Raw genomic sequence first — 13,163 nt, forward strand, 5'->3', positions numbered from 1 at the left:
GAAGAGAATAAGAGGGGGAGGGGGAGAAGAGAATAAGAGGGGGAGGGGGAGAAGTGAATAAGAGGGGGAGGGGGAGAAGTGAATAAGAGGGGGAGGGGGAGAAGTGAATAAGAGGGGGAGGGGGGGGAGAAGAGAATAAGAGGGGGAGGGGGAGAAGAGAATAAGAGTGGGAGGGGGGGGGAAGAGAATAAGAGGGGGAGGGGGAGAAGTGAATAAGAGGGGGAGGGGGAGAAGTGAATAAGAGGGGGAGGGGGAGAAGTGAATAAGAGGGGGAGGGGGAGAAGTGAATAAGAGGGGGAGGGGGAGAAGTGAATAAGAGGGGGAGGGGGAGAAGTGAATAAGAGGGGGAGGGGGGGGGAGAAGTGAATAAGAGGGGGAGGGGGGGGGAGAAGAGAATAAGAGGGGGGAGAAGAGAATAAGAGGGGGAGGGGGGGGGAGAAGAGAATAAGAGGGGGAGGGGGGGGGAGAAGAGAATAAGAGGGGGAGGGGGGGGGAGAAGAGAATAAGAGGGGGAGGGGGAGAAGTGAATAAGAGGGGGAGGGGGAGAAGTGAATAAGAGGGGGAGGGGGAGAAGAGAATAAGAGGGGGAGGGGGAGAAGTGAATAAGAGGGGGAGGGGGAGAAGTGAATAAGAGGGGGAGGGGGAGAAGTGAATAAGAGGGGGAGGGGGGGGGAGAAGAGAATAAGAGGGGGAGGGGGAGAAGTGAATAAGAGGGGGAGGGGGAGAAGTGAATAAGAGGGGGAGGGGGAGAAGAGAATAAGAGGGGGGAGAAGAGAATAGGAGGGGGGAGGGGGGAGAAGAGAATAAGAGGGGGAGGGGGAGGGGGGAGAAGAGAATAAGAGGGGGAGGGGGAGAAGTGAATAAGGGGGGGGAGAAGAGAATAAGAGGGGGGAGAAGAGAATGGGGGGGGGGGGAGAAGAGAATCGGGGGGGGGGGGAGAAGAGAATAAGGGGGGGGGGAGAAGAGAATAAGGGGGGGGGAGAAGAGAATAAGGGGGGGGGGGAGAAGAGAATAAGGGGGGGGGGAGAAGAGAATAAGGGGGGGGGGGAGAAGAGAATAAGGGGGGGGGGAGAAGAGAATAAGGGGGGGGGAGAAGAGAATAAGGGGGGGGGAGAAGAGAATAAGGGGGGGGAGAAGAGAATAAGGGGGGGGGGGGAGAAGAGAATAAGGGGGGGGGAGAAGAGAATAAGAGGGGGGGAGAAGAGAATAAGAGGGGGGGAGAAGAGAATAAGAGGGGGGGAGAAGAGAATAAGAGGGGGGGGAGAAGAGAATGGGGGGGGGAGAAGAGAATCGGGGGGGAAGAGAATAAGGGGGGGGGGGAGAAGAGAATAAGGGGGGGGGGGAGAAGAGAATAAGGGGGGGGGGAGAAGAGAATAAGGGGGGGGGGAGAAGAGAATAAGGGGGGGGGGGAGAAGAGAATAAGGGGGGGGGGGAGAAGAGAATAAGGGGGGGGGGAGAAGAGAATAAGGGGGGGGGGAGAAGAGAATAAGGGGGGGGGGAGAAGAGAATAAGGGGGGGGGGAGAAGAGAATAAGGGGGGGGGAGAAGAGAATAAGGGGGGGGAGAGAAGAGAATAAGAGGGGGGGAGAAGAGAATAAGAGGGGGGGGGAGAAGAGAATGGGGGGGGGGAGAAGAGAATCGGGGGGGAAGAGAATAAGGGGGGGGGAGAAGAGAATAAGGGGGGGGGAGAAGAGAATAAGGGGGGGGAGAGAAGAGAATAAGGGGGGGGGAGAAGAGAATAAGGGGGGGGAGAAGAGAATAAGGGGGGGGGAGAAGAGAATAAGGGGGGGGGAGAAGAGAATAAGGGGGGGGGGAGAAGAGAATAAGGGGGGGGGGAGAAGAGAATAAGGGGGGGGGAGAAGAGAATAAGGGGGGGGGGGAGAAGAGAATAAGGGGGGGGGGAGAAGAGAATAAGGGGGGGGGGAGAAGAGAATAAGGGGGGGGGAGAAGAGAATAAGGGGGGGGGAGAAGAGAATAAGGGGGGGGGGAGAAGAGAATAAGGGGGGGGAGAAGAGAATAAGGGGGGGGGGGAGAAGAGAATAAGGGGGGGGAGAAGAGAATAAGGGGGGGGAGAAGAGAATAAGGGGGGGGGGGAGAAGAGAATAAGGGGGGGGGGGAGAAGAGAATAAGGGGGGGGGGAGAAGAGAATAAGGGGGGGGGGAGAAGAGAATAAGGGGGGGGGAGAAGAGAATAAGGGGGGGGAGAAGAGAATAAGGGGGGGGGAGAAGAGAATAAGGGGGGGGGAGAAGAGAATAAGGGGGGAGGGGAGAAGAGAATAAGGGGGGGGGAGAAGAGAATAAGGGGGGGGGGGAGAAGAGAATAAGGGGGGGGGGAGAAGAGAATAAGGGGGGGGAGAAGAGAATAAGGGGGGGGGGGAGAAGAGAATAAGGGGGGGGGGGAGAAGAGAATAAGGGGGGGGAGAAGAGAATAAGGGGGGGGAGAAGAGAATAAGGGGGGGAGAAGAGAATAAGGGGGGGGGGAGAAGAGAATAAGGGGGGGGAGAAGAGAATAAGGGGGGGAGAAGAGAATAAGGGGGGGAGAAGAGAATAAGGGGGGGGGGAGAAGAGAATAAGGGGGGGGGGAGAAGAGAATAAGGGGGGGGGGAGAAGAGAATAAGGGGGGGGGGAGAAGAGAATAAGGGGGGGGGAGAAGAGAATAAGGGGGGGGGAGAAGAGAATAAGGGGGGGGGGAGAAGAGAATAAGGGGGGGGGGAGAAGAGAATAAGGGGGGGGAGAAGAGAATAAGGGGGGGGGAGAAGAGAATAAGGGGGGGGGGGAGAAGAGAATAAGGGGGGGGGGGAGAAGAGAATAAGGGGGGGGGGAGAAGAGAATAAGGGGGGGGAGAAGAGAATAAGGGGGGGGGAGAGAAGAGAATAAGGGGGGGGGAGAAGAGAATAAGGGGGGGGGAGAAGAGAATAAGGGGGGGGGAGAAGAGAATAAGGGGGGGGGAGAAGAGAATAAGGGGGGGGGGGAGAAGAGAATAAGGGGGGGGGAAGAAGAGAATAAGGGGGGGGGAAGAAGAGAATAAGGGGGGGGGAAGAAGAGAATAAGGGGGGGGGAAGAAGAGAATAAGGGGGGGGGAAGAAGAGAATAAGGGGGGGGGGAGAAGAGAATAAGGGGGGGGGAGAAGAGACTAAGGGGGGGGGAGAAGAGAATAAGGGGGGGGGGGAGAAGAGAATAAGGGGGGGGGGAGAAGAGAATAAGGGGGGGGAGAAGAGAATAAGGGGGGGGGGGAGAAGAGAATAAGGGGGGGGGGGGGAGAAGAGAATAAGGGGGGGGGGGGGGGAGAAGAGAATAAGAGGCGGGGGAACAGGGAAGAGGGGGTGAGAGACAAACAGGGAACGAGAGGAGAGAGGGTTCGGGAGAGAGACAGAAACAGAGGGAGGGCAGGCGGGGAAGACGTACCTGCCCAGGATGTCAAGGGATAGGACATAGAATTTACAGCACAGAAACAGGCCATTCGGCCCAACTGGTCTATGCTGGTGTTTATGCTCCACACGAGCCTCTCCCACCCTATCAGGATATCCTTCGATTCCTTTCTCCCTCATGTGTTTATCAAACTTCCCCTAATCGACTCTCCTCAACGACTCCTCGTGGGAGTGAGTGGGGACACAGAGCAAAGGCAGGTAAACGGACCCGAGGCCCCGATCTGATTGAACGGCGAAGCAGGCTCGAGGGGCTGAATGGCCTCCCCCCTTGCTCCTACGATACGATGTCGTATCGTGCTCTTAACACGAGCCCTTAATAAAAAACAATCGGTACGGGTCAGTTAGTCAGCGGAAGCATCGCACGCATTGGCAACACCGACATCCCAGCCAAAACCAGACCGTCCGGCCCCCAAAAAAAAATCTCAGGCTGCAGGAACAGGGGAGGGTGTATTGGCGATTTGTTCCCTCAGAGATGGAGTGAGGAGTGAGTCTGTAACCAGTCTGGTCAAACTGCCCCGGACAAAGCCCAAGTTGTTCTTAAAACTGACGCAAAAAAAAAAACCCCACTGTGAGCAAAGCCGGTTCACGCCTGCCCGCGCGCCCGGTTCGCGCCCGCCCGCGCGCCAGGTTCGCGCCCGCCCGCCCGCGCGCCCGGTTCGCGCCCGCCCGCGCGCCCGGTTCACGCCCGCCCGCGCGCCCGGTTCACGCCCACCCCCAATTTGAGGCGGTTTACGACACGTGCCGCAGATTTTAAACCCCCTTCCCGAGTCCCGTTTCAACCGGGGCTGAAGACAGCTTTCCCGCAGAGGCTCATTCCACCGAGAATAAGCAGCACTCTCCAGGGGGATTTGTCTCTGTCTGTCTGTGTCTCTCGCTCTCTCCTTCCCCTTCCTCGATATCTCTCCTGATTCTCTTACCCTCTCTCGTTCCTTCTCTCGTTCCCTTTCTTCTCTTTTCCGCTGCCTGTCTGTCCGTCTCTCTCTCTCTCTCTCTCCCCCTCCTTCCATTTCTCTCGCTCTCTCCCCTCTTTGTGTTTGACTCTTAGCTCTCTCTCTCTCGCTCTGTTTCTGTCTCTCTCCTGACCCCTCTCTCTCCTCTCTTTCCCTGTTTGTCTCTCACCCCTCTTCCCTGTCTCCCTCTGTCTGTCTGTCTCTCGCTCTCTCCCCCTCCCCCTGTTGTGGTTCTGACTCATACAGGCCAACCAGAAAACCAACAAAGGCTGACACGGGCCCCAAAAGCTCAGGAGTGGCCGGGTGTGTGAGCCAGTGACATGTGAAATCACACAGTGACGTGAGGCAGTGTAACTAAATCTAACATTGCTCCGAATGGCACTGCAGGAAAGAAAATATCAGCACAAGTGTGACGGGAATCCAAACGGTCGAGGCATCAGAGAGTCTGGGGAGAGGGCCCCTCAAAATAGGACCCTTCCACCGACCCCCACCTCTCCCCATCTCCGCCTCCCCCGAGCCCCAGTGCCATGTCTTGTCGATGTTTCGAGCGATCCCCAACACTCCACGCTGTCAGTGGGATTCCCTGTCCTCCCAGGAATTCCCACACCGTGTCTGGAGTCCCTCCCACAGACGAGGGGGCGGTTAGGGGGGGGGCGACTATTTGTGCCACGGGGTACAGGACTGGCAACACGCTGACACTGGGCGAGTTTACTGATTCGACGGCGGCCGACAGCGACTGGAAACAGGCACATTGGAAACAGAGTTTCTGTCAAACAGGCAGAGTGAGTTTCACAGGACTCCTGACCTGCCCTAAAGGGGATGCCTCGCTCCCAAAATATATCAGACAAGCTTTTATTTCCTGTTTTTCTCTCCGAAGGAGGAACGATTTGCAAAGTCTCTGCAGAGAGAGTGGGAGAAATAATCTCACTAATGTGTGTATTAGATCTGTTCCCATATAACACTGGGGTACAGTACTGGTGGGGACAGGTCTGTCACTGTATAACACTGGGGTACAGTACTGGTGGGGACAGGTCTGTCACTGTATAACACTGGGGTACAGTACTGGTGGGGACAGGTCTGTCACTGTATAACACTGGGGTACAGTACTGGTGGGGTCAGGTCTGTCACTGTATAACACTGGGGTACAGTACTGGTGGGGACAGGTCTGTCCCTGTATAACACTGGGGTACAGTACTGGTGGGGACAGGTCTGTCCCTGTATAACACTGGGGTACAGTACTGGTGGGGACAGGTCTGTCACTGTATAACACTGGGGTACAGTACTGGTGGGGACAGGTCTGTCACTGTATAACACTGGGGTACAGTACTGGTGGGGACAGGTCTGTCCCTGTATAACACTGGGGTACAGTACTGGTGGGGACAGGTCTGTCCCTGTATAACACGGGGGTACAGTACTGGTGGGGACAGGTCTGTCCCTGTATAACACTGGGGTACAGTACTGGTGGGGACAGGTCTGTCCCTGTATAACACTGGGGTACAGTACTGGTGGGGACAGGTCTGTCCCTGTATAACACTGGGGTACAGGACTGGTGGGGACAGGTCTGTCACTGTATAACACTGGGGTACAGTACTGGTGGGCACAGGTCTGTCACTGTATAACACTGGGGTACAGTACTGGTGGGGACAGGTCTGTCACTGTATAACACTGGGGTACAGTACTGGTGGGGACAGGTCTGTCCCTGTATAACACTGGGGTACAGTACTGGTGGGGACAGGTCTGTCACTGTATAACACTGGGGTACAGTACTGGTGGGGACGGGTCTCTCACTGCGAGCGTGAGCAATTTCAGGGGATGGATTAAGAGCATCACAAGGAAGCTTATCACACATTAAATATCCTGGATTTCGCAGGCGGTACCTTCCTGTCCTGTACCGGGAGTGATGCTAAAATAATCTGTCTACAGCACTGACCCTCGACCTTCTACCGGGTCACCAGTCTGATGTTAGGCGAACCCGACTGAATGCCATAACCTATTCCGTGTGTACAATCCCAATACCATAGTATCAGCAACCAGTAACTGCCTCGTTCCTGCTGCTTTGACCCCATCACCATGAGTATGGGAGCAGGAGCGGGCCATATACCCCACTCCAGAGATTTGAGCCCGTAATCCAGTCCGACACTCCCCGGTGCCAGTACTGAGGGAGCGCCGCACTGTCGGAGGGTCAGTACTGAGGGAGCGCCGCACTGTCGGAGGGTCAGTACTGAGGGAGTGCCGCACTGTCGGAGGGTCAGTACTGAGGGAGTGCCGCACTGTCGGAGGGTCAGTACTGAGGGAGTGCCGCACTGTCGGAGGTGCCGTCTTTCGGATGAGACGTTAAACCGAGGGCCCCGTCTGCCCCTCTCGGGTGGATATAAAAGATCCCACGGCCACTATTGGAAGAAGAGCAGGGGGGAGTTCTCCCCGGTGTCCTGGGGCCGATATTTATCCCTCAACCAACATCACTTAAAAAAAAACAGATGATCTGGTCATCATCACGTTGCTGTTTGTGGGATCTTGCTGTGCGCAGATTGGCTGCCGCGTTCCCCTGCACTATAACACTCCAAAAGGGATACATTTAAAGGGGAAGCTCGATCAACACAGGAGGGAGAAAAGAATGGAAGGATATCCTGATCGGGTGAGACGAAGGAGGGAGGCTCGTGTGGAGCATAAACACCAGCATCGACCAGAAGGGCCGAATGGCCTGTACATTCTACGATCTTCAAATCGCTGTGGGACGCCCTGAGGCGGTGACGCTCCTCTCTTTCTGGAGAGGGAGGGAGGAACATTGGGGAAAATATGGCTTCAAGCTGCGACAACCCCTCACCCCAACGGATCGGACTGTGGGCTGAACGGTGAGATTGGAGCCAGTGCAGAGGCAGGCAGGGCCGCGTGGCCCCTGTACGTGCGTGTTAGTGTCTGAGGCGGGGAGGGGGCCGGCTGATTAAGAGGAGGCCCCTCCGGCCAGTTTCAGAGACTCTCACAGCAGCTGGGTTAACAATGAGTTTCTTTATCCACTGCAGCAAGGCCTTCCCGGAGCCTGCTGCTCGCCTAGAGTAGCAACCCAGGGCCACGTGACGTCCCTTCTGCTTCCTGTCCTGATCACCAGACGGGTTGGCGGGGGAGGTGGGAAGGGCCTTGTTCTAGAAGGGTAACTTACAGAGGTCTCTCGGTCCCAGGGCCGAGAGGGAGGACTCCCCGGGAGTAGGAGCTGGTGGGGGGGGGGGTGGGAGTGAAGGGTGGAAATTCGTGCCTGGGATGTCAGGGGGTCGATGGGCCGCGGCCAAGGGGGCCCAGGGCTAATTGGGGTCAACAGCAGGATCGGAGCGAGAGAGTCAAGCCAGCCCCCCAAGGCCAAATAGCCTCGCCTGTGCTCACTGTCAAATGGGGGGGGGGGTGGTGGGAGGGCCAGGGCTAACTGGGGTCAACAGTAGGATCGGAGAGTCAAGCCAGCCCCCCAAGGCCAAATAGCCTCGCCTGTGCTCACCGTCAAATGGGGGGGTGGGGGGTGGGAGGGGGCCAGGGCTAACCGGGGTCAACAGCAGGATCGGAGAGTCAAGCCAGCCCCCCAAGGCCAAATAGCCTCGCCTGTGCTCACCGTCAAATGGGGGGGTGGGGGGTGGGAGGGGGCCAGGGCTAACCGGGGTCAACAGCAGGATCGGAGAGAGAGTCAAGCCAGCCCCCCAAGGCCAAATAGCCTCACCGTCAAATGGAGGGGGAGAGTTTGGAGGGCAGCCATGGGGCCGGAGCCCAGCGACCAGGTCTGGTGAGGGAGGGCAGATAAACGAACACAGCCCTCGCAGGACTGCTGAATCCTGCCCCCCCGCCCCGCCCGCCCGCCCCACAGATACCAGCCGAACAGGACGGGGATAGGAGAGGGGGCAGCCCTTGGTGCAGGAGTGAAAGCGGTGGCTGCAGCCCCTCCCTCGAGGGGTTAAGTCCGTCCGTGCCCGGAGTTTGTGGGGGGGGGGCCACACGGTCGCAGCAGCGATGACGAACACCGGCACGCCTCGCTCGCTCGCTCGCTCGCGGGCCGCAGCCGTCTCTCTGTGTCTCTCCTCCCGCCCCCCCTCCCCTCCCTCTCCCTCGCCACCTCCCCGTCGGACCTGGGGGTCTCCCGGCCGGCAGGGACAAAGCAATCCACGGCAGGAAGCGGGGGGGGGCGGGGGGGGGGAAACGAGGGGAACAAAGTTATCCCTGGTGGTATTGTGGAGCTCGGCGGGTCAGGGTCGGAGGTCAGACCCAAACAAGAGAAGCCACTTCCTGTCAGAGCAGCGCATAAGCCTGACTGTGTGTAACTGCGTCGCCCGCTCTCGGTGACACTCCCACGCACACCCATCAAAGGCAGAAGCCAATAATCTAAGCATTTTAAACCCCCACCCCCCACCTCCCAGCCATTTCCGGGTGCCCGTCAGCGAAGCTATATTTACACAGCGTTCAGCTGCACTCCTGTTGTTTTCTTCAAATTGTTTTTACGCTGTGTGTACGGGAGAGGGAGACGACACACTAACAGCCTGGGTTCCTGCTTCTGATTGCTATCAGTGGCTGCCCTGGGAGTGTTTGACGGGACAGTGTAGAGGGAGCTTTACTCTGTATCTAACCCTGTACCTGCCCTGGGAGTGTTTGATGGGACAGTGTAGAGGGAGCTTTACTCTGTATCTAACCCTGTACCTGCCCTGGGAGTGTTTGATGGGACAGTGTAGAGGGAGCTTTACTCTGTATCTAACCCTGTACCTGCCCCGGGAGTGTTTGATGGGACAGTGTAGAGGGAGCTTTACTCTGTATCTAACCCTGTACCTGCCCCGGGAGTGTTTGACGGGACAGTGTAGAGGGAGCTTTACTCTGTATCTAACCCTGTACCTGCCCCGGGAGTGTTTGATGGGACAGTGTAGAGGGAGCTTTACTCTGTATCTAACCCTGTACCTGCCCTGGGAGTGTTTGACGGGACAGTGTAGAGGGAGCTTTACTCTGTATCTAACCCTGTACCTGCCCTGGGAGTGTTTGATGGGACAGTGTAGAGGGAGCTTTACTCTGTATCTAACCCTGTACCTGCCCTGGGAGTGTTTGACGGGACAGTGTAGAGGGAGCTTTACTCTGTATCTAACCCTGTACCTGCCCTGGGAGTGTTTGATGGGACAGTGTAGAGGGAGCTTTACTCTGTATCTAACCCTGTACCTGCCCTGGGAGTGTTTGACGGGACAGTGTAGAGGGAGCTTTACTCTGTATCTAACCCTGTACCTGCCCCGGGAGTGTTTGACGGGACAGTGTAGAGGGAGCTTTACTCTGTATCTAACCCTGTACCTGCCCTGGGAGTGTTTGACGGGACAGTGTAGAGGGAGCTTTACTCTGTATCTAACCCTGTCCCTGTCCCTGGGAGTGTTTGACGGGACAGTGTAGAGGGAGCTTTACTCTGTATCTAACCCTGTACCTGCCCTGGGAGTGTTTGATGGGACAGTGTAGAGGGAGCTTTACTCTGTATCTAACCCTGTACCTGCCCTGGGAGTGTTTGACGGGACAGTGTAGAGGGAGCTTTACTCTGTATCTAACCCTGTCCCTGTCCCTGGGAGTGTTTGACGGGACAGTGTAGAGGGAGCTTTACTCTGTATCTAACCCTGTACCTGCCCTGGGAGTGTTTGATGGGACAGTGTAGAGGGAGCTTTACTCTGTATCTAACCCTGTACCTGCCCCAGGAGTGTTTGACGGGACACTCCCACTCTTAGTTGACCAGAAACCCTTTTACAGCCAATGTTTTCAAGGCTGTGATTTGGGCGACAATTCCACAACAGAATATTATTGGTATCTCGCTGGGAGCTGAACTCGACTCCTGAAAATGTCGCAACTTAATCAATTAAAAGGGAAAGGAGAAACACTGACATCGCTTCCCGATGCCTCTCCAGCCAGGCCCAACCTCCCTGGTACAGCCCCCAGTCATGGCTCGAACCCTCCCAAATCCATTTACGGACCAGGATGGCCGGTGAAACATCAAAACAACAAAAAAAATGGTTGCCGGCTAACACAAAGGTGACCTTTAATTGAAGTACTTGTTTGCCACACTTCACTTCCCCTTTAAGCTCCGATGCATTTCCCGCCATTGTTTGGTGTTGTGTCGTGTCGTTTTTGGGTTTCTCTTTTCCAGTTTGGCACTTCTGTACATTTTCCCACATGACGGAGGAATGTGTGATTTTTTTTTTCCCCCTTCGTAACCTGTTCCTTTCCCATTTCCCATCGTTTCCCGTGCAAAACAAAAAAAAGGTCTTTCTCCCAAAACGCCTGCGGGAAGAGAGAGAGAGAGAGAGAGAGAGAGAGAGAGCGAGCGTCCATCCCAGCCACGGGCGACAGCTGGGCCTCAGGCCTAACCTCTCGGGCAGGGGGTCGCCAACTCTGGTCGGCCGTAGCCCTGGAGGTTTCGTCACATGGCCTCGGGCTCCCATCATCGGTCGCCCAATACGTCCGACCATTGGTCGACCAAACCACCTCTTCCCCGTCTCCAACCGCACAACTAAAAATTGTTCGAAGAAAATTAAAACAATGCGTGTTTTTTTTTTAAAAAAACAAACGCCCCTTATGATTTTCCTCCCTGGGTTGTCCGGGAGATTAGCCTTTAATTCCTGGAGACTCCAGGTCAACCCTGGAGGGTTGGCAACCCGACTCCCAAGGTCCCTGCTCAAGGGCGGGGGTTGTCAGTAACAGACAACTCCCCAGCAACCAAACAAAGGACAAGCCTCACCGCAGGCCCGAGGCCCCGAGGCCCAGAGTGGGGGGGCTGCACAGAGAACAGGACTCCTTCTGTAATTCTGCAGAGAGAGGAGTTAGGCCGTGACAGGGAGGTCACAAAAATAGCATCAGTGAAACACCCTCTTGCAGTGGTCAGACCGAACTCGCCTCAACAGCGAGCAAATTGATAGGAGAGGCAAACGCCCACAGCCAAGCCAATTCACTCGGTGCAGCAAGTAAACAGCCCACTGCTTTCCACTGGGTTTAGACATTTGCAGAATATACCACCTCCCCCCCCATTCCGTCCCTCCGCTGGTTTGTTCCTCCGCCTTTCCCCCCCCATTACTCCCACCCTCCTCCTCCTCCTCCTCCTCCTCCACCCTCCAATTCTTCCTTCGTGTTCTCCACTCCCTGCCCCTCCCCTCGGTCTGGCCCCAGCCCTTCACCATTTGACCTCTGGCCCGGTGCCCCTCTCTGTACACAGCTCTCATCACCAGGGACTGGGTGCAGATGTCATTTACACAGATATATATATACACCGTCCACGACCACGGTGAGCAGGCCCCAGGGATACAATTAGACAGCGAGTCCTTTCCGACATAGGCTGTGTTTGGAGAGGGTGTTTAGAGCTGGATAATACTGGGGGACAGTACTGGTGGGGACAGGTCTGTCACTGTATAACACTGGGGTACAGTACTGGTGGGGACAGGTCTGTCACTGTATAACACTGGGGTACAGTACTGGTGGGGACAGGTCTGTCCCTGTATAACACTGGGGTACAGGACTGGTGGGGACAGGTCTGTCACTGTATAACACTGGGGTACAGTACTGGTGGGGACAGGTCTGTCACTGTATAACACTGGGGTACAGTACTGGTGGGGACAGGTCTGTCACTGTATAACACTGGGGTACAGTACTGGTGGGGACAGGTCTGTCACTGTATAACACTGGGGGACAGTACTGGTGGGGACAGGTCTGTCACTGTATAACACTGGGGTACAGTACTGGTGGGGACAGGTCTGTCACTGTATAACACTGGGGGACAGTACTGGTGGGGACAGGTCTGTCACTGTATAACACTGGGGGACAGTACTGGTGGGGACAGGTCTGTCCCTGTATAACACTGGGGTACAGTACTGGTGGGGACAGGTCTCACTGTATAACACTGGGGTACAGTACTGGTGGGGACAGGTCTGTCACTGTATAACACGGGGGTACAGTACTGGTGGGGACAGGTCTGTCACTGTATAACACTGGGGTACAGTACTGGTGGGGACAGGTCTGTCACTGTATAACACTGGGGTACAGTACTGGTGGGGACAGGTCTGTCACTGTATAACACTGGGGTACAGGACTGGTGGGGACAGGTCTGTCACTGTATAACACTGGGGTACAGTACTGGTGGGGACAGGTCTGTCCCTGTATAACACTGGGGTACAGTACTGGTGGGGACAGGTCTGTCACTGTATAACACTGGTACAGTACTGGTGGGGACAGGTCTGTCACTGTATAACACTGGGGTACAGTACTGGTGGGGACAGGTCTGTCCCTGTATAACACTGGGGTACAGTACTGGTGGGGACAGGTCTGTCACTGTATAACACTGGGGTACAGGACTGGTGGGGACAGGTCTGTCACTGTATAACACTGGGGTACAGTACTGGTGGGGACAGGTCTGTCACTGTATAACACTGGGGTACAGTACTGGTGGGGACAGGTCTGTCCCTGTATAACACTGGGGTACAGTACTGGTGGGGACAGGTCTGTCCCTGTATAACACTGGGGTACAGTACTGGTGGGCACAGGTCTGTCGCTGTATAACACTGGGGTACAGTACTGGTGGGGACAGGTCTGTCGCTGTATAACACTGGGGTACAGTACTGGTGGGGACGGGTCTGTCACTGTATAACACTGGGGTACAGTACTGGTGGGGACGGGTCTGTCACTGTATAACACTGGGGTACAGTACTGGTGGGGACGGGTCTGTCACTGTATAACACTGGGGTACAGTACTGGTGGGGACGGGTCTGTCACTGTATAACACTGGGGTACAGTACTGGTGGGGACAGGTCTGTC

At 56.1% G+C, this 13,163-nt stretch overlaps 1 protein-coding gene across 1 annotated transcript in view; it reads right to left on the reverse strand.

Annotated features, from left to right (window-relative positions):
* The window catches only part of LOC137306426 (mitogen-activated protein kinase kinase kinase 11-like), a 42,950-nt gene that overhangs the window by 14,598 nt on the left and 15,189 nt on the right, over positions 1-13,163 (reverse strand). The window lies entirely within an intron of this gene.

The sequence above is a fragment of the Heptranchias perlo genome, chromosome 43, assembly GCF_035084215.1.
Source record: "Heptranchias perlo isolate sHepPer1 chromosome 43, sHepPer1.hap1, whole genome shotgun sequence".
Classification (NCBI taxonomy): Eukaryota; Metazoa; Chordata; class Chondrichthyes; order Hexanchiformes; family Hexanchidae; genus Heptranchias; species Heptranchias perlo.